We start from the raw sequence: 22,660 nt of genomic DNA on the forward strand, positions 1-22,660 counted from the left end.
CAACTTTATGTACAGTTCTAACAATGTAAGTGCTTACAACTTTAAACATGGTAGGTTTGCCCATTCTACATGGAGATATTTGTATCTTGAAATCTCTAACACACACACACACCACACTCATGTACTTAGCTTTTCCAATTCTCCTTTCTAATGAATCAACTTCTGTATTTCACAGAATTACCACAGTTTTTCAATGTTTCAGGCTCCCTTGTTTAAAGTACCATATCAAAGAGACTCTGTTGGCATAGTTTACTCATTCATCCTTACCTAGTCATTTCCATTATTATCACACCAATTAACATAATTGTTTATTCTTACATCTACAGCAACAGTAATACATATAATAACAGGTCTTTCTTGCTCTTTCTGTTCCCTCTTTCTTCATATGCATTCCATGTACAACTTTTCCACTGCTATTTATAAATATCTGATCATTCAATTCATCAAAATTTTTCAACCCTGAAGTAAAATCTCAGGCAGAGCGAGGCATTCACTTCATAGAATTTCCATAGATTATTCTTATATATAACTAGACACTAAGAAGGTATAAGCATATTTTAATCTAGAAGATAAATGATAAAAGGATATTTCAGAAAGAATAATATCACATTAGCACCGTAAATTTAGAGTAAAGAACAAACCACTTTGCCAGGTACTCGAGTCATTTTGCCAATTTTCCAACATTATCTCCCATTGCTCTTTCCTTTGATGCTTCATCCACTTTTCCTCTGATATTTTGGGATCATTTTCCTCCTTCTATGAATATTACATATTTTCAGGCATTAATGAGTATTCATTTGTACCTATTTACTATTTTTATGTCATAAATATTTCTCCATTTTCTTAAAACCTTTAAAGACATAATTTTATTGGCTACATATGAACATACTTTAATTGTGAATATTTTATATTATTTTCATTTTCTTTCTTCATCACAAAAGATTCTCTAATGAGTCTTACTGTATGTAAATCTGTAAATATTTTTGAATTATTTCTGTGGAGACTCCCCAATTAATTTACACTAAAACAAACCTGATATTTCACATTTCTATGCATGTTCATGACTCAGCAGGCTCATGAAGTATATTATTTTAGTGTCATTCAAGGTAGCCTCTAAGTCAAAGGGTCAGGGATTACCAAAACAGAAAAGGTAATTTGTTCACAGTCATTCAGCTAGTATGTGCATAACTCAAGTTATTAAATGTGACTTCAGAAATTAAATGTGACCTATTGCCTTCCCACCATATGTGCAGTAAAGTTATGGCATGTGTGAACTCTTGCAGCTTGACTTATAGGTGATGAAGACTATGAGATGGAGGTACTGTGCAGGAGATGAATTGACCCATAATATTTGAATGAAAACATGTATAAAGAAAGAGAAAGAAAAGTAGAATTGAGCAGAGAAAGAAGTCAAGTTGTGAGGTAATTGCAAAGCAGGTCTCAGTAGACAATATGGGGGGTTCTGATGATGGGATGACCCTTTGGTGCTCTCTCTACTTGAGATGAGAAGACCAAAGCTTTATACACTTCAGTGACAATGAGTTATTGAATTAAGTTTTCCTGGGAGAAGGGCATAACCTTGAGAGAGGAGCTTATAGCAACATAGTTCTTCAAATACACTTTTTCCCTTACTGAGATGTTTATCGATAAATTCCAATTCTCAGAGCAAACAAAAACAATTGAATTCTCATTTTGGGTTAACATGGCTCTTAAAGAACACAAAAATTGTATCATCATCCTTAAGGGGGAGAAACTTGAAGCTTTCCTACTAAGATCAGGTACAAGTCAAGGATGTTCCCTCTCACTACTCCCTTTTCAACATCTTCTGGAAGTTTTAGCTGATACAAAAAGAAAAGAAAAGGTAATAAAAGTCACAATAAAAGGTACAAAGATTGAGAAGGAAGAAATAAACCTGTCTTTGTTCACAGATGACATGTGAAAATCCAAATGAATTGACCAGAAAATCTTCTGTAACTAATAAGCAATAATATCAAGGTTATAGGAAACAAAACTAATATATAAAAGTTCCTATATTCTAGCAATGACCAAGTGGAAATTGAAATTAAATATGCTGTGGCATTATATTAGCACTCAAGAAATGAAATACTTAGGTAAAAAAACAACAAAATGTGTTCTAGATATAAATAAAGAAACTTACAAAATTCTGATTAATAAATTTAAGAACAAAATAACTGGAGAGATTCTGTATTTTCATGCATAGGAAAACTCAATACTGTTGAGATATCACTTCTTCCCAATTTGATCTATAGACTCAATGCACTCCCAATCAGTTATTCTGTGTATATCACCAAACTGATTCTAAAGTTTATGTGGAGAAGCAAGAGACCCAGAATAGCCAGCACACTACTCAAGGGAAAGAACAAAGTAGGAGAGCTGACATTGACTTTAAGCCTTACTGTAAATCTACAGAAATAAGGATAGTGAAGTATTCATGAAAGAAGTGACGAGTAGATCAGTAGGACAGAATAAAGGAACTAGACTTAGACTCATCCCCATAAGTACAGTCAAAGAATTTTTCACAAAGGAGCAAAGCAATACCATGGAACAATCTCTTCAACAAAAGGTGCTGAGAAAACTGGACATCCACATGTAAATAAATGAATCCAGACGAAGACTGTACACCTCTTACAAAACTTAACTCAAAATGGATCACAGACCTACATATAAAATGAAAAATTATAAAACTCACAGAAGAAAACATAAGGAAAACCTAGATGAACTTGGATGTGGTAATAACTTTTTAGATAAAACATCAAAGGCACAATTTATGAAAGAAACATTTGATAAGCTAGACTTCATTAAAATTAAAATCCCTGCTCTTGAAAAGACACTATCAATAGAATGAGAAGAAAAGTCACAGACTAGAATAAAATGTTTGTGAAAGACTCATCTGATAAAGGATCATTATCCTAAACACACAAGAACCCTTAAAACTCAACAATAAGAAAACAATCTGATTAAATAATGGACCAAAGACTTTAATAGACACCTCACCAAAGAGAATATAAAGACAGCAAATGAACATATGACAAGATGTTCTACATCATATGTCACTAGAGAAATGCAAATTAAAACATGATAAGATGTCACTACACACCTATTAGAATAGCCAAACTTCAGAGCATTGACAACAGCAAATGATGGGGATATGGAACAACAGTAACTCTCAGTCATTGCTGGTGGAAATGCAAAATGGTGCAATCACTCTGGAAGACAGTTTGGCAACATCTTATGAAAGTGAACTTCCTATTACCATAGGATTCAAAATCATAGTCCTTGGTATTTATCAAAAGGAATGAAAAACTTATGTCCACAAAAAACCTGCATGCAGGCATTTATAGTAACCTTCTCCATAATTGCCAAAATGTGCACACAACCAAGATGTCCTTCAGAGGATGATTAGATAAACTGTGTTGTATTCAGAAAATGGAATATCATTTAGCACTAAAAATCATGAGCTGTCAAGCCATGGAAAGGCATGCTTTTCTGGAAAAGCATGACATGCCTTTCTGGAAAAGGCAAAACTATGGAAACTGTAAACAAGTTCAATGTTTGCCCCGGGGGTGAGGGTGATGAATAATTAGAGCACAAAGGATTTATTTCTAGGGCAGTGAAAAATACTCTGTATGATGCTGTGATGATGGATACTTGTCATACATTTGTTCAAACCCATAGAATATACCAAGAGTGAACCATATGTAAGCTACAGATGTTGAGTAATGATTTTATGTCAATGTAGGCTCATGAATTGTAACAAATGTATCTCTGTGGTGGGGGATTTGAATAATAGGAGCCTGTGCATGTGCTGAGGAAGGAAGTATATGGGAAATCACCGTACCTTTCCTTCAGTTTTGCTGTGAACCTTAAACTGCTCTAAAAAAAACAAAGTTTCAATAAAATAAAATCATATCAATGAATTTTAATATTGTTGTAATATACCTATCCTTCCCTTTTTTGCTGTTGTTAGTTTTGGACAACTTGTAGAAATTTTAGTATTTCAAATATATTTGGACAACTTGTAGAAATCTTAGTATTTCAAATATATCATTAGTCTGTAATTTAGAAAGTGAATTAAAATCGAGTGGAATGCAAGATGACATGAGTAGCTTTGAAACAGTGACCTCTATACTAGGTGAGAATACATTTTTATGTCACTACATATATATTTCTAACACATTACTTCTCTAGTTAGAAGTGTACTTTTATTAGTTTAAGAGTTCAGAAGTACAACTGAATACTTACTGAAATTGTCTCTAAAAAATAACTGTTGTATTTAAAAGTCTTAGGCACATCGAAATAGCTGAAGTAGAGACAAGATAGTGTGATTTAATGTGAAAGTGAAATATGTATTTCTTAATAAGGGGAAAATATTATAACTTCTTTCCAGAAAGAGTTTGACTGTAATGTTCCCTTCTATCTGAATACATGTATGTAGCACAGAAGGAAGAGGTTTTATTCATTGGTGACATCTCCTGGGTGATGGAATAGTTTTCAATATGCTAAGATTGATTATAAACTAATTTTCTTTTTCCAGATTTTAAACAGTGTAATTAGGGGACTGTGTCACAATTTGAGTCAGTGTTAGCATTAGGCCATATGATTAGCCACATGTTATTGGCCTAATTTAACATAAGGAAAATATTTAACATAATAGGCCTATGTTAACATAAGCAGATAATGTAAGCTATACATGAGTCGGTCCTGGTGTGCTCATACATAAGTTTTCCTCTGATAAAATAGTCAAATAACCAAATTCTTAAGAATGACTCCTTGGAAACCCTTGTGGCTTCTCAACTCAAATCATGCACACGTGAGTTATAATGGTACCATGTGTCATGCCCAATTAAGGAGTGATCCTAGATCATAATAACAGGGCATCTGGACATGATATCATAACTAATTCCTAAAATCAACCTTAGAAGTCAATCAAATTGTGTTCTATGTACCATTATAGGAAAGGCCATATTGAAAAAGTCAGAGGTCCAAAATATAACCATGAGAGAACACACTTGTAGGTAGTTAGCAGAGCAGAAGCTTCTAAATGGTACTCATTCCAAAGGAATCTGAGTCTTTTTGCTTCAGTAGATTATGATAGGTAGGTAGGTAGGTAGATAGGTGATAGATAGATGATAGATAGATAGACAAATAGATAGATAGATAGATAGATAGATAATCAAAATCTCCAAACTACTTTAAATCTCTTTCTCTTCACAGTACTCCCAGGACATCAAACCACATTGTCCTAGTTTTCCGATTTCAATGATTGTTTCTTCTCATTTTCTGACCTGAAAGGGCTCAGTCCTTCACTTTGTTTTCTGTATATGCTCCAACCTTAGATTATCACTTCCAGACTCACAGAACATTACCAAAGATTTTTTTTCAGTTCCAATTTTTCTCCTGGATGCCAAAATCATCTATCTTGACATTTCTCCTTGGAGGAATGCCAGTAATCCTTAACTCCTTTCTGTCAATTTTTTTATGGCACTTTTGATGATCTTACATGCAACATACATTTACTTAGCTGGTGCATGTTTTTGTCTCTTCACCCCTCTCACTCCCCAAAATACAAGTGCATGAGGACAGGTGCCTTTATTTCTTGCTCACTGCTTGTCCCAGGTATGAATAATAGTGTTTAACACATAATAGTATGCACTCATCAACATAATTGTTAAAGGAATAAGCTATTCCTATTAACTTATTCTTAAAGTATGTGATGCATCTGTTTGATCTTTAGAAATGCCATTTTCACAAATTTTAGTAAATAGAGAACATATCAAATGTCATTGTCACCTAAGGACTTGTTAGGCTGATTTAGCTAAGAATAAGAATTATGCCATTTGCTTTTAGGTCCTGAAAGGCCTCCATTATGTTCTGAGGTCACACATTTGCCTTTTAATTTTCATCTTTTAATGTTGTCTTTTCAATGTTAATACTTCAATACAATTGAAATTATGTTGTACACATTATAAAACATGACATTTTTAATTAATTTCCTCAAATACCTAATTGTCACAATTGTAGAAAAATGTACTTATGATTAACACACACACCTTTGTTGTATATATTATATTTTAGTTGAGATTTGACTGTATCTTGCTTTTCTATTCTGATCTGTCTTTCATGTTTTACTGGTTTCAAAGGACCTTCATTATTGAATTTATAATACATATTATTAATAATTACTATTTTAAATATTATTTTATTTAAAATCACAACTAATACTTTTTTTTAAAATTTGGACCATGCATTTGACACAGTGCAAAGTGCTTCAAATGGATTATAACACATTAATACTCAGAAGTCTACAAAGGTCATATCATATCCTTCTTAATCAGTTGAAGTAACAGTGATTCAGAGACGATAATTGCCCAGAATTTCACAGCTAACTGAGTTGAGATTCTAACTGGGGTCTCTGACTAAAAAGGCTATTCCCTTAAAATTATATATATATATACATATATATGTGCCACTCAAAACCTTTAATATTTTACCTTTTCAAAAATTGTATTTGTTATCCATCCCCCCTTGTGTTTTCCTGAATTGGAATCCTGAGTGCTTTGGAGTAATTTACAATGGCTTTGTTTTATATTATTTATAACTCTGCATACATTTATGTGATATCAATGTTGATAAGCTTTTATATGCTTTTTCCTTTTATTTTTCTTTTCAGGCCACAACTACAGTAACATGTAAGAGGACATATCAGCAAACATTCACAAAGTGAACTATAAGGTACAATTTTTTTTTGTTATTTCTGCTTTATTAAAAATGTAGAAATGTCAAAATTATTGTTATAGAGGCTCTCTTAAAGATCTTTATAGCTAAACTGAGACATTTAAAGGTTTGGCAGAATAATTTTCTTCTGTTTTAAAATTACCCTTGAAAAATCATCTATTCCATTATTTCCTCTGATAGATTTTAGAATTCTTTCTTACAGACACACTTTTCAAATGTCATAGAACAAGCAAAGGTGCATTGACATTAGACTGACTTTTATAAGTGTTTAAAAATTTTCTTTTAAAAACGTGAAAGCTTAAGAAAGAGATGATGTGTAAAATTGATTATTCTCAATGAATATGTTATATTTCAACATTTCAATTTTTTAAAGTATTTCTAAAATATAATTTTGTGTATCTGTGTGCTTGGAATATATATACATAGAGAAATCAGATTATATTTTAGTGATCATTCAAACTTATTGCTAAATGTAGATGGTGTTCTTAATGAAAACTTATGCTTTGGAGCCTCTTTAAATATCAGGTTCTTGAGATATAACTGTTCCTGACTGTTAATTATCATTTATCTGTGTAAATTTGTTTATAGAGTATATTAAATTAATGGTATTTGAATTTGAATAAAAAGTAGAATAGATATAAGTATAGAAAAACTTAATAAATAGTAGATAAAAATAAACTTTCTACCAATTTAGAAAGTGACTAATGATATCTGATACAAAATTTCCTCACATTATATAATAAGAAACATATTAATGCAATTGAATATTTCATGGAAATATGAATTATAAGGATACAAGCCATGAGATCAAAATTATTAGATTATTTGTATAAAGTTCCCTTCATCACACATATTCTATATTATTGCCAGATTTTTAAGGTAAGTACACATACATCTTATTAAATCTTCATTTATATCAATAGAAAGGATGGAAAATGCTAATGTTTTAAAATATTTGATATTTTCAAAGTCAAATTCTATTGTTTATTATAATGTGCTTGTTATTATTTTACAAAGATAATGCCAGATATGGGTCTGTTCTTGACATAATATATTACATGTAAAAACAAACAAATCCTAAACTAATTTGCATTCCATTCAATTCAAACAAATATAAGTTAACACTGCTTCAAGTGTAGATTCCTCCAGCCTAATTCACCAACTGCATGTGTCTTAAGTCCCTCACTCAGGGCCCTACAGCCTTGATCATGTTGGAAACTCTTAGCAAGGGTGACTTTTTTTAACACACAAGTTCATAACTTATTTGTGCTGCAGACATACTTTGTCTGAAAATGTCTTTTTGGATGCAGGAACATGTGGGAGTAAAAGCAAAATTGATACAGAAAGTATGTTATGATAGGCTTTGTGGTATACATAGCTTTATTATCTTAATTACTTTATTACAAAAAAACAAGACTTTATCATCACGAGTATATGTCATCATTACAGGAAAAACACAGTGGGTTTGAGTGATTGTATGTGTGTGAAAATTCAATTTTCATGTTCCAGGATGTAAATTAAACATAAATAACTTTTTAAATTGAAATATTAGTTCATGGTTTATTATTATATTATTATATTTATATTTTACAGTAATATCCTTAAGATTATATAGGTCACTATAAACAGAATTATATTTATACTCTGTATGTGAGAACTATGATCCAAAGCATACCTTTGAAAGAATTATATTAGAGCAAATAAGACTCACAAATTTTATGACCTTACAAGGTCAAACTTAACTAGGCTTTTACTGTTGGTCCAAGATTCTATGGCTTTAGGTCAAATTTAAACAGAGATCTATGCAATGTAAAGGGGAAGAATACAGTACAGTTCACCAACTGAATTTAATTTAAGGATATTTGTCAGAGTCAAGCCTTATTGCAACTTATAAAAGAAAAAGAGAAGATAAAAGAGCTGGAAGACAAGCTTTTACACTGATTGCCTTTGTCAAACTCTAACCAGATCTTTATGTTGATTTTATGTTAAGTCTCACTTAAACTTTGAGTCTTCTAAGTTATTCATGAAACTCTATTGTAAAATAATCACATCTGTGGATTTGAATATCAAGACAATATCTTTATTTAATCAATGAAGACAGATTTAAGATTAATATCCTTGAAAAAGGACAGTTTGCTGCTATATCGGCTAGTGTGTTTGTAGTTTTCCTCCCAATCTATCTCTTTTTTTGAAATCTCTAGTTTATAACCAGCTGTGTCCTACATAAAAGACTTACATTTTAGAACAATGTTTATACTCTACTTCTCTTCTATAAGTTATAATAGGAAACCTTCATCAAAATTTCTACAGAAAGACAATTTTCAGGAAGGCACATATCCACTTTAAGTTAATGATTGAATTGTCTACAATAGAATTCAAACATACCTGTTGAATGTGTAATGGAATAGAAAGACAAACTGCATTGTATGTTATAAAATAAGCAATAGTTGTTACACAATTTTTAAAAAATATCTTGTTTAATAGACAAATTAACACATTTTTGTTTAAATAAAGTTAATATGAATACATAATTTATGCATAGTGGCACTCAAAATTTACCTCATTTCACTTTCAATGGATTATTGTCTTCTTTTACAATTATGGGAAAATTGAATAATATATGTTTACTTAATTATGTCATTTAATATTTACCCTTCTCTTTACTCATCTTAAAAATCTGAGTACTAATATATTTCTATTCTGCAAATTTCTATAAATAGTATTTCATATAGTTTATGTTAGAAGAAGAATATATAACCAATCTGGGGTACTTACTTAATAATATTTTTATTTTTGGTCTTGTTTGTTTCCATGTTTCTTCTTTATTTAGTCCAGTAAATATTCCTTACATGGTTACATAAAGAAACCAAATAAACTGTGTAACTTTCTGCATGGCAATATGTATAGATTATTTAATTCTGTAGTCAATAAAACCACACATTCAAACGACTAACACTGAATACACGCAAAAAGTGATGGATGTTTGTAAATTCATTTACTCCTCAAAGCTTTGCTATGATATGCTTATGATTTCAGGAAGTGTGGATAAAATAAAAATGGCATGATTTCATAGACTATAGACAGTTATTTTTAAAAATCAACTAAAACAAACATAAAACTATACTAAGTTCAACTTTGCTCACATGTTTATTCTTAAGTACAGAGGAGTAAAACTTATCATTAAATGATGCCCAGGGATCATCACAGGGCCTCTACCTCCAGAAGGTCACCTGGCATCGATGCTTGTCTGTATATGTTTCTAGTTGGAGTTGCTGGTTTCTAGTTGGAGTTGCTGAGATACATGTATTCTGCTTCAAATACAAGTAATTCTGGAAAGGAACAACAGGGACTACCTGTTAGGGAGAAGAGGAGCCCTCAACATTTTCATTGCTTCACTGACACTTGTTTGGATATTAGAGGCTGTGGCAAGGAGAATTTGTGCTTCTGTCTCTAGAGCATTTCCTCTTGTCATACAGCCATGGTGGATATATAGGCACCTTCCCTCCTCTGGAAGATAGAGTCAAGTTGACAGTTTATGAAGGAGAGAATAATTATGTACTCCCAAGTTTCTTGCACATTTGTTGGTGAACAATATTATTCATTTAAAGTCGAACATTGATCCCTTTTCACTTTCTCAATCCTGCCTTTTATTTGAAATATGTCTCATTGAAGAAATAACCTTTGTACAGTCTACATTAAATCATTTGCTTAAATATTTCAAATTTCACCAGAGTCTTCAACTTCTCAAAAAAAATACTTTATAAGAAACAGTTTTTAAATTCAGCAATTACACATTTAAAGTTTAGTTTACATAAGTCAGAAGAAAATATAAGCAAATAATCACATTTTCTAGGAAGATAACAAGTAAAAGAATTATATATTTAAAAATATGAGTATTTTGATCCATAATTTCTTCCTTGAGTTATTTGCAAATATTCTTATTTTCTTATTTCTTAATATTCTACCACTTCCCATTTTAATTAAAATTCTCTGTCCCTTTCACTTAATTATCTACAAATCTCTACCTATTACTGTGAAATCATATGGCTAAATGCTCTTACTTAAGATACTAGAATTTTCCTTTTCCCCAAAATTGTATCTTTGACTCATTTCTTAATCCCAATTCCTTTCTACCAAGTTTGTTGACTTCACAGGTATAATTAACTCACTGTATTAAGGAAAGTGTCCTTAATTTCTTGTATTTATATTTCTACCTTTTTTCCTCCCTGATTGAAACTCCCTCTCCTCTAGGTAAAGCACATTTCTTGGTATATGATAGATTAATAAATATTATTAAACTAAGGGACAAAGATGGTGAAGAGCTAGTTTATAGAACATACCTCCTAAAACACACAAAGGAATACTGGAGAACAGAGGTTTGGTGAGCAGTAAAAGAGGTACATGTTGACTCTTGGCTCATTAGCATGAACTAGTTTATTAGAATGACAAATCATTAGGCTGGATGGTTAGGAAGTCACTGACTGTGAAGGAATAAACCGTGATTGACATGGCTTCTCTGGATGGGGGGATGGGGAGAAAACCAGAAGTATGTCAGGGGCTGAGCTGAGCTCAAGAGATGAGCTCTGAGGTTATAGAATAGCTGACTAACTACCACACGACATTTCCTTAATTAAAGAAAAAAATTCCAAATGCCACTTACTTTCACTTTATGCATAAAAATTATTGGATGCCCAGTCTAAGCTGGTTACTAAGTGATTGGAATATGCAATTCCCAACTCATTTAATATTTAGAATAATACAATTGGATTATCACCATTTTATTGATGAGGAAGCTCAATATGATTCATTGTGGGTCCTTCTGGCACCAAATCTGTGTTCTTAACCATCAGGAAGGAGAGGGTACATATACTTTTATTCACTCAGAGATATACCATGGTTGAAGTGGTCTGATATTTAGAACTACTGGTTTCTTTCTAATTATGGATTCATGGTTATCTCCTTCAGAATTTCATTTTCTAGTTTCCTTCAAGTAAATTATTAGAACTAGCTTTCAAATCCCCTCAAAACATGTGCAAAATTTGTTTTTTATGCATTTATTTTCTGCCTGGAATTTGCACACATTTCATCGAATTCTCAATAGATCTGTAATTAAAAAAGGTTTTTAGAATAAAAGCAATGGCACAGGGATAGAAAAAATCATACTGAAATACGGATCATTTGGAAAACACAGCTGCATTTTCAAGTGGCTTCCTAATTATGATATGCAATAATTGATTTACACAAATAATGAATAATCACCTGAATAAGATTTGTGAAATCTGAGAAGGGATTTTTATAAGGTAGATTTATAAAAAACATAATATGGCCTCTATGCACATGTTCTAATTGCTATGTATTTAAGTTGGTATTTTGAGACTCAACTCAAGGTCAAAATATGTAGAAAGTGCCTGTCATTGGCCCTACCACCTTTTGTGTTTAGCAGAATCTATAGATATTTTCCATATTACATATACTGCTTCTCCACCTTCTCCAAACTATGATAGTCATTCTCTGACTCACCATCAGCCACCTCATCCTTCCTTAAAACAATGACAATCACAATATCCCAATATTACTGATTCATTTTCTTCTTAAGTTCTTGTCATCTGTGGGTGGTAACATAAGCAGTTGATATATTAGTGATAGGTTACTCCCTTCCGAAATTTGATTCCATGTTGCAGTTAAGATTTAGAGCCAACAAATGACTCAAATACTTAGGATTTCTGTTCTACAACAGGCCCAAGTAGGTTTTATTGTGTTTTGTATGCAATGTTTTTTTTTTTTATATGTGGTGTGGCACAGTAAAATAGGAGCCTGTGTACTATCTTGAATCACAGTGCTCAACCTCACAGGCATTTTTCTGTAATTGCATTAGGCACTGTGCAGGGTACCACCACTAGGTTAGTTATGAAGGTGAGCATTCTGAGTAATCTGAGAAGGTAGTATTAATATTCCTATTTCTTCAGAGAACCTCTTAAACAACTCAACCTAGATCAACAGGGAATTCATGCTTAGGTTTCTAGCTGTAGTTTTCCAACTTTCTCTTTTATCACAACTGGTCTCTTTGGCATCTATTATTTTTACCTTCCCCATTGCTGTGATTTCCATTTACCTCAGAAAAAATAAATTGTTTTTGTTCACATTTGTTTTGGGATTCAAGTCCAGGCATATTTATGGGGATATAAAAATGTTTAGAACCTCTTTTGATATAACTTCACTCATTTTAAACTAGAATATACTACAACATAATGCCATCTATTTCAACATTATTGCAAGCATGGTGTATCCAGACTGTTTCATAAAAAGGTAAAATAAATTTTGGGACCAATTTTAGTATGAGTGCAGGTTTTATTTATTAAACCTGCTCCGCAAGGACAAGAAAAGTCACTGTGCCTGGCTCAAGACTTATCTACTAACAAATGACCAGTTAGTTCTGATTTAATGTAACTCATGGGCACCAGTAAATCACGAGGTGCAATCATAACCAAAACATAAGATACTTAAGTTTTGAGGCTTCTGGTCAAACTGTTGTTTTTTAAAGTCAGACTCAGACGTTAAAAGTGTTGTTTAAAGCATGAATACATTACATTTTTTTTATTAAGGTGTCATTGACATACATTTTTATGAAGGTTTCACATGGAAAACATTGTGGTTACTACATCCACCCATATTATCAAGTTCCCCCCATACCCCATTGAAGTCACTGTCCATTAGTGTAGTAAGATGCCACAGTTACTACTTGTCTTCTCTGTGCTACACTGTCTTCCCCATGGCCCCCCCACCATGTGTACTAATCATAATACCCCTCAATTCCCTTCTCCCATCCTTCCCACCCACCCTTCCCCACGCCTCCCCTTCGGTAACTGCTAGTACCTTCTTGGAGTCTGTGAGTCTGCTGCTGTTTTGTTCCTTCAGTTTTACTTCATTGTTACACTCCACAAATGAGGGAAATAATTTGGTACTTGTCTTTCTCCTCCTGGCTTGTTACACTGAGATAATACCCTCTAGCTCCATCCATCTTTTTGCAAATGGTAGGATTTATTTTCTTCTTATAACTGAATAATATTCTGTTGTGTAAATGTACCACCTCTTCTTTATCCATTCAACTACAGATGGACAATTAGGTTGCTTTCACATCTTGGCTATTGTAAATAGTGCTGCAGTAAATATAGAGGTGCACATATCTTTTTGAATCAGGGTCTTGTTTTCTTCAGGTAAATTCCTAGGAGTGGAATTCCTGGGTCAAATGGTATTTCTGTTTTTAGGTTTTGGAGGAACCTGCATATTGCTTTCCACAATGGTTGAACTAGTTTACATTCCCACCAGCAGTGTAGGAGAATTCCCCTTTCTCTGTATCCTCACTAGCATTTGTTGTTCCTAGTCTTTTTGATGTTGGCCATCCTAACTGATGTGAGTTTATATCTCATTGTCATTTTAATTTGCATTTCTCTGATAATTAGCAATGAGGAGAGTCTTTTCATGTGCCTGCTGGCCATCGGAATTTCTTCTTTGGAGAAATGTCCTCTGCCCATTTATTAATAGGGTTATTTGCTTTTGAGGGTTGAGGCTTGTGAGCTCTTTATATATTTTGAATGTTAACCCCTTATTGGATATGTCATTTTCAAATATAGTCTGTGGTACTGTAGGATGCCTTTTTTGTTCTACTGATGGAGTCCTTTGCTGTTCAGAGCTTTTTAGTTTGATGTAGTCCCTTTGTTCATTTTCATTTTTGCTTTTGTGTCCCTTTCCTGAGGAGATGTGTAGAGGTAAATGTTGCTCATATTTTTATTCAAGCGATTTTGCCTGTGTTTTCTTCAGAGTTTTATGGTTTCATGACTTACATTCAGGTCTTTGATCCATTTTGAGTTTACTCTCATGTATGGAGTTAGACAATTATCCAGTTTAATTTTCTTACATGTAGCTGTCCAGTTTTGTCAACACCAGTTCTTGAAGTGGCTGTCATTTCCCCATTGTATATCCATGTCTCCTTTATCGTATATTGAGTGACCTTATATGTTTGGGTTTATATTTGGGCTCTCTAGTCTGTTCCATTGATCTATGGGTCTGTTCTTGTGCCACTACCAAATGGTCTGGGTTACCGTGGCATTCTAGTAGAGCTTGAAGTCAGGGAGCATAATCTCGCCAGCTTTGTTCTTCCTTCTCAGGATTGTTTTAGCTGTTTGGGGTCTTTTGTGGTTTCATATGAATTTTAGAACTATTTGTTGTTGTTCGTTGAAGAATGATGTTGGTATTTTAATAGGGATTGCATTGAACCTGTAGATTACTTTGGCAGGATGGCCATTTTGACAATATTAATTATTCTTATCCCTGAGCATGGGATGTATTTCCATTTATTGGTATTTTCTTTAATTTATCTTATGAGTGTCTTGTAGTTTTCAGGGTATAGGTCTTCCTCTTTCACTTCCTTGATCAGGTTTATTCCTAGCTATTTATTGTTTTTTTTGCAATTGTGAATAGAATTGTTTTCTTGATCTCTCTTTCTGCTGGTTCATCATTAGTATATAGGAATACAACACATTTCTCTGTGTTAGTTTTGTATCCTGAAACTTTGCTGAATTCAGATATTAGTTCTAGTAGTTTTGGGTGGATTCTTTAAGACTTTTTATATACAATACCATGTCATTTGCAAACAAGGACAGTTTAAATTCTTCCTTACTGATCTGGATGCCTTTTATTTCTTTGTATTGCCTGATTGCTGTGTCTAGACCTCCAGTGCTATGTTGAATGGAAGTGGGGAGAGTGAGCATCTTTGTGTTGTTCCCAGTCTTGAAGGAAAAGCTTTTAGCTTCTCACTGTTAAGTATGGTGTTGGCTGTGGGTTTGTCATATATGGCCTTTATTGGTTTGAGGTACTTGTTCTGTATACCCATTTTGTTGAGAGTTTTTATCTTGACTGGATGTTGAATTTTGTCAAATGCTTTTTCAGCATCTATGAAGATGATCATGTGATTTTATTCTTCTTTTTATTAATGTGGTGTATAATGTCAAAGGATTTCCTAATATTGTACCATTCTTGCATCACTGGAATAAATCCTACTTGATTATGATGCATGACAGTTTTTATGTAATTTTTAATTTGATTTGCTGGTATTTTGTTAAATATTTTTGCCTATATGTTCATCAGGGGTATTGGTCTTTAATTTTCTTTTTTGTGGTGTCTTTGTCTGGTTTTGGTATTAAGGTAATGCTAGCCTCATAGAAAGAGTTTTGAAGTATTACCTGCTCTTCCAATTTTTCAAAAACTTAAAGGAGGATATGTATTAGGTCTTCACTAAATGCTTGGTAAAATTGAATCAGTGAATTCACCTGGTCCACGGATTTTGTTCTTATGTATTACCAATTCAATTTCAATTCAATTTTGTTGCTGTTAATTGGTCTGTTCAGATTTTCTGTTTCTTCCTGGGTGAGTCTTGGAAGTTTTTATTTTTCTAGATAGTTGTCCATTTCTTCTAGGTCATCCAGTTTGTGAGCATATAATTTTTCATGGTTTTCTCTCATAATTCTTTGTATTTCTATGGTGTCTGTAGTGAATTTTCCTTTCTCATTTCTGATTCTGTTTATGTGTGTAGACTCCCTTTTTTTCTTGATAAAAGAAAAAAGGGGTCTATTTATTTTGTTTATTTTCTCCAAGAACCAGCTCTGACTTTCATTGATCCTTTCTATTGTTTTATTCTTCCTGATTTTAATTATTTATGCTCTAATCTTTATTATGTCCCTCCTTCTACTGTCTTTGGGCCTCATTTGTTCTTCTTTTTCTAGTTTCAATAATTGTGAGTTTACACTGTTCATATGGGATTGTTCTTTCTTGAGGTAGGCCTGTATTCCAATATACTTCCCTCTTAGCATGGTTTCACTGCATCCCACAGATTTTGAGATGTTGAATTATTGTCTCCATATATTGTTTGATCTCTGTTTTTATTTGGTCATTGATCACATATTTCGGATATTTTGTTAAGCCTCCATGTGTTTGTGCGTTTTTTTGTTTTCTTTGCATAATTTATTTCTAGTTTCATACCTTTTTGGTCTGAGATGCTAGTTTGTACAATTTCAATCCTTTTTAATTTACAGAATCTCTTTTTGTGGCCTAGTATATGTCTATTCTTAAAAATGTTCCATGTGCACTTGAGAATTCTTATTCTGCTGCTTCTGGGTGTAGAGTTCTGCAGATGTCTGTTAGGTCCATCTGTTCTAATGTGTTGTTCAGTGCCTCTGTCTCCTTACTTATTTTATGTCTGGTTGATATGTCCTTTGGAGTGAGTGATGTGTTGAAATGTCCTAAAATGAATGCATGGCATTCTATTTCCCCCTTTAATTCTGTTAGTATTTGTTTCACATACATAGATGATCCTGTGTTGGGTGCATAGATAATTTATAATGATTATATCCTCCTGTTGGACTGACCCATTTATCATTATGTAATGTCTTTCTTTGTCTCTTGTTACTTTCTTTATTTTGATTTCTATTTTGTCTGATACAAGTATTTCAACTCCAGCTTTTTTTCTCCCTATTATTTGCATGAAATATTTATTTCCACCCCTTCACTTTTAGTCTGTGCATGTCTTTGGGTTTTAAGGGAGTCTCTTGTAGGAAGCATATAGATGGGTCTTGTTTTTTATCCATTCAGAGACTCTATGTCTTTTGATTGGTGCATACAGACCATTTACATTTAGGGTGATTATCGATAGGTATGTACTTATTGCCATTGCAGGCTTTAGATTCATGGTTACCAGTGATTCAAAGGTAACTTCCTTACTATCTAAGTCTAATTTAACTCACATAGTATGGTATTATAAACAAAATAAAAAGTTTTTATATTTTTTCCTTCTTTTTCTTTCTCCTCCATTCTTCTTATATTAGGTATCATATTCTGTACTCTTTGTACATCCCTTGACTGACTTTGGGTTTAGTTGATTTGCTCTTGCATCTGTTTAGTAATTAATTGTTCTACTTTCTTTACTGTGGTTTTGTTTCCTCTGGTGACATCTATTTAGCCTTAGGAACACTTCCATCTATACCAGTCCCTCAAAAATACACTCTAGAGATGGTTTGTGGGAGGTAAATTCTCTCAGATTTTGCTTATCTAAAAATTGTTTAATCCCTCCTTCAAATTTAAGTGATAATCTTCTGAGTAGAGTATTCTTGGTTCAAAACCCTTCTGCTTCATTGGGTTAAATATATCATGCCACTCCCTTCTGACCTGTAAGGTTACTGTAGAGAAGTCTGATCATAGCCTGATGGGTTTTCCTTTGTATGTCATCTTTTTTCTATCTCAGTTGCTTTTAATACTCTGTCCTTTTCCTTGATTTTTGCCATTTTAATTATTATACATTTTGGTGTTGTCTTTCTTGGGTCCCTTGTGTTGGGAGATCTGTGCACCTCCATGTCCTGAGAGACTATCTTCTTTCCCAGATTCAGAAGGTTTTCAGTAATTGCCTCCTCAAAGACACTTTCCCTTTTCCTCTCTTCTTCTTATTCTCATACCCCTATATTGCGAACATTTATCTATTTGAATTGGTCACACAGTACTCTCACTATTTTTTCACTCTTAGAGATCTTTTTTCTCTCTGTGCCTCCACTTCTTTATATTCCTGTTTCTATTTCATTTACTGTCTCCTCTACTTCATCTAATCTTTTAAATCTTTCCATTGTAAGATTCATTTCAGATACTGTGTTCTTCAATGTTTTTATATCATTCCTGAGTTCCTCCCTGAGTTCTTGAATATTTTTCTGTATCTCAGTGGGCATGTTTATGATTTTTATTTTGAAATCTCTTTCAGAAAGATTGATGAGTTCAGTTTCACTTGACCCTCTTTCTGGTGTTTGTGAGATTTTGATTTGAATCAGGTTTCTTTGATGTTTCATATTTGTAGGTGGCACCTTCTAGTGCCCAGAATCTCTACTCTCTGGAGCTGCTCGCCCTTGGAGCAATGATGGGGGTTGCAGGCCAGCAGCGCTGGTGCCTGTCAGGAGGCAAGAGCTCTTTCCTGCTTACTGGCTGCAGTGCCTGTCTCCCTGGCAGGGTCAGTGGGCTGAGAAAACAGTGAGAAGCCTCTATGCTTTGCACTTGTAGCTGCCTTAGGTGGGGCCACCCTCTGGCTGGCCTGGTGCCGTGGCGTTGTTAGCCTGTTTGCAAGCTGGTGCTGACTGGGAGGAAGGAACAGCATACTGTGTATCACTGTGGGGAGCCTCTTAGCTGTGTTGCCAGCCAGTGGGATGGAGCAACTGAAGCTCATGAATGTTCCTAACCTGCTGGGAAGAGTGTGCCTGGACAATTTTCTCCACCTGTCCTTTCTCCTGAGCAGTAAGCTCTGTAAAATCTTTGAACCATTAGCAGCACTCTTGCTGTTAGGTAGTCTCTCAGACTGTCTGCCTTTCTTTTCCCCCAGAGCATCTGTATGTGGATCCCTGTTTTCCACAAGCAGCTGGAATCTCAGTCTCTCCAAGTATTCCTACTGTCTTAGCTTTCCAACCCCACTAATCTCCAGAGCACCATGTAATGTAGGTTCGTGCTCTCAGAGCAGATCTCCGGGGCTGGGTGTTCAGCAGCCCTAGGCTTCCACTCCCTCCCGACTCCCTCTCTCTTTCTCCCTCTGGTGAGCTTAGGTGGGGGTGGGCTTGGGTCATTCCATATCACGGCCTTGGTACTATACCCTTTTTCTTGAGGTTTGCCGGTTTCCCCAGGTGTAGGCAGTCTTCTGCAGCCTTCTTTCCTGTTGCTCTTTTAGGATTTGATATATTTGCTATATTTCATATTATGTGTGGTTTTGGGAGGAGGTTTCTGTCTCATCTCTCACACTGCCATCTCTAATTCTCTAATTTTTGAAAGATCAAATATTTATTCTATTTTTATTTTTTAATTTTGGAGATAAACTAGGTCCTTCATTTATCTCACTGGTATATGATTTTAAAAGTTTTGTGCAGAGAAAAGGATCTTACACAAAGATAACTAAATTTATGATTGTGACATAATATATTATGTGAACTCATGACAATTCAAAGAAATTCATTTTTTTTCTCATTTCAGAAGTTTTAAAAATCATTAAGTGTCCAGAAACATAACATCTGTATGTATTTATAATAAGCAAACTTTTTGTTTTCATATTTACCTAGTCCAAAACATGAAATCCTGTCAATTTCTTATGCTTAAAATTATTTATTGAATCTTCTTAAAAGTATCTATATTGAAATTTGCCGATCATTGTGGAAGAAGACAATTTATTTTAATATATGCTCACTAATCTTTTCCATTGTAGAAATGATGAAGCTGGCCCAGTGCGGGCATATGGGTCTAGGGACAGTAAGTGAAGATAAGTCTGATAGTCTCTCAGCAGGACCCATAACCATATTGGGGACTTCTTTGAATAGATAAATATTTGGTGCATACCTATGTGTTATGGCTTTGATTGACAGTCTACTTCTGAAAACTTCTCACTTACATTAGGGGAGATGTAAAATGAAATTTCTAACATAGGATTTGGCAGCCCTTGACAGAAGTCGTTATTAGATAGCATGTTGCTGATAAATTGTGATTAATTATATTTATTTACTTTTCTCAATCATATTTTAAAATTATCTTATTTGGAAAATTTATATCCTGATCATATAGTATCATATAGTATATAATCCTGATTATATAGTATTTGTATACCTAAATACTATATAATGCTCAAGATTTCAATAACTTGTCATGCATTTTCAGCTGAATAATGTCAACACCTTCAGCTGAGGGTCCAGAGGTCCAAGCTTTACTGCCTTCTCTTCCTTTTGACCTTTATTAACTGTGTGATCTTGAGTAATTAATGTATCCTTTCTGGGCCTCAAGCTCATCATATGATATCAAGGGATGGGAGTAGAGGAGTTGTTCCCAAGACCTAATCCTTGAACAGGGGCCTTTCTAATATAAAGTTCCACTTACTCAGTCTTCAGTGATATCATAATTACTGAGTTTATTATAATTCTATGTTAGTTTCATTTAAGAGTTCTGATTTATTCAGTTATTTGTTTAATGTTAAGTTGTACTTTCATAAACATTTAAGGGCCGTCTCAATTAAGTTCAATTTTTGGACTCAGGATTCTGTTTGGAATAACAAAAATGTAAAAATATGCATTTGGAGACAGAAATATTTCTATTTAGGCAGGGTATTAGATGACAAACAATGACTGATGACTTTATTAACTACCATAATAGTATCATACTAGTATCATTATGTAAGAAAAATATTTTTTCGAGTTTTACACTAAACTATGTAAAGGATATTTCTTCCTTACTGGGATTTGCTGTAAAATAGTTCATATAAATGTCAATCAAGCATATATGCCAAAATGTCCTTAATTTTTCAGTCAGGATTATGTATATAATGTGTTTTTCCACCAATATTCCTTAGGGTAATTTTAATGTGGGATTTGGCTCAAAAATAGATTTACTATGTAACTTTGCAGTTAAGGATTGCACTGAGACAAAGTTCTAGCATTTAGAATGTGTCCTCTGTAGATCCTTGACTAAATCTATTGCTTTAATTGTCTCATTTTTTGCTGCCTAATTTTTCAGAAATCAGATTTATGTAATAAATATTTGTTGAGAGAGGGCTAGAAATTATTATTTTTGAGGAGGTAGGACCTCACTTTTGCCATCAGAGCAAAGACTTCATCTCTATAAGACTTCACCTCTAAAATCTCTCTCAGTCAGTGAGATAAGTACATATCACACACTCTCATGCCATGGTCAGGCACTCCACCAAATTTCTCATCTGCTTTCAGGATAGATATAATGCAAATAATATATATGTTAACATGGGCTTTTGGGTCAATATGACCTGGGGTCCAGGTTCAAATCTCTCAGTTTTTCCACTCTCAATTTATTATCTATTAAGATCAAGAAAATCATGCCTGGATGTTATTATCTACAAAAACAAACAAGCAACAGTATCAACAAAAATGTTTGCTTTGAGTACTAAGTTAGCAATGCAATACCTAACACATACAAATAGCCAATAAAGATTATCTCTTTTTAACATTGGATTCATCATCTGTTACCCACAGGTAAAGTAAAAATATAATAATCATTTTGGAGGGGATTTCCAAAAAAAGTATAAATAAAAAATTTAAAAATTGTTCTAATTTGGCAATAGGAAAAATGAGAAAATATGTAGTGATTCCCAATTTCATTGTTTGATTGACTATGTAAGTCCACCTATAATTCCCCTCTCTGTTTAGTTAAACTTTTCTGGAATACTTTTGTGTTCTTAAGGTAGTGTGCTCTTTCTTTTCCAAACATGAAGCACAAAACAGAAGTCAGAATTTGGAGATAAAACATTAGCTTTCTGAGCCTCTAATAAATTACCCATCCTCAGGTCTCACTGAGTAGAGCCTCTAGGAATGGAAGACAGCATGGATTTAATGAAGCTTTAAAGATGTAAAGTGGATCCAAGTAGAAAAGAGTATAATTAGAGACCATTGTTAGTATTTTACTTTAGAACTTGCTATGTTTTAAATTGTATTTGGGCTTATAAAACAAATTCAAAGATTGCCATGCAAAGTTATCAGATTTGGCAAATTCATGTGCAGAGTTAGTAAGCTATCAAGTTTAGTCAATAACTATTTTTAAGCACTTACGTGTGAAGCTCTTTTCAGAGTAACAGAGAAAATAAATTCTCTGCATGCATGTTTTCAGCATGTAAGGAACTCCCACTCATATTGCTCTAATTGATTCTTACACATAGTTTGAATCAAAAACCGTGTTAAGAGCCATTTTCCTCATTGCCAATGAAATTCTTTTCAGTTGATTGCTACTTTCTTCTTCCTTTCTTTTTTTTCAGTTTCATGGTAAAATAAAAGCATAAAGTCTTGTTTTAACACCTACCAAATGAAATCCACACTTAGATAAA

General features: G+C 33.4%; 1 protein-coding gene across 1 annotated transcript in view; it reads left to right on the top strand.

Moving 5' to 3' along the window:
* The window catches only part of CDH18 (cadherin 18), a 1,060,019-nt gene that overhangs the window by 310,774 nt on the left and 726,585 nt on the right, over positions 1-22,660 (top strand). Inside the window, exon 2 of the mRNA XM_036896722.2 lies at positions 6,692-6,753. The gene's annotated coding sequence lies outside the window, so the exon portion shown is untranslated. The remainder of the gene's footprint in view (positions 1-6,691; positions 6,754-22,660) is intronic.

Source organism: Manis pentadactyla, chromosome 2 (genome assembly GCF_030020395.1).
Source record: "Manis pentadactyla isolate mManPen7 chromosome 2, mManPen7.hap1, whole genome shotgun sequence".
Lineage (NCBI taxonomy): Eukaryota > Metazoa > Chordata > Mammalia > Pholidota > Manidae > Manis > Manis pentadactyla.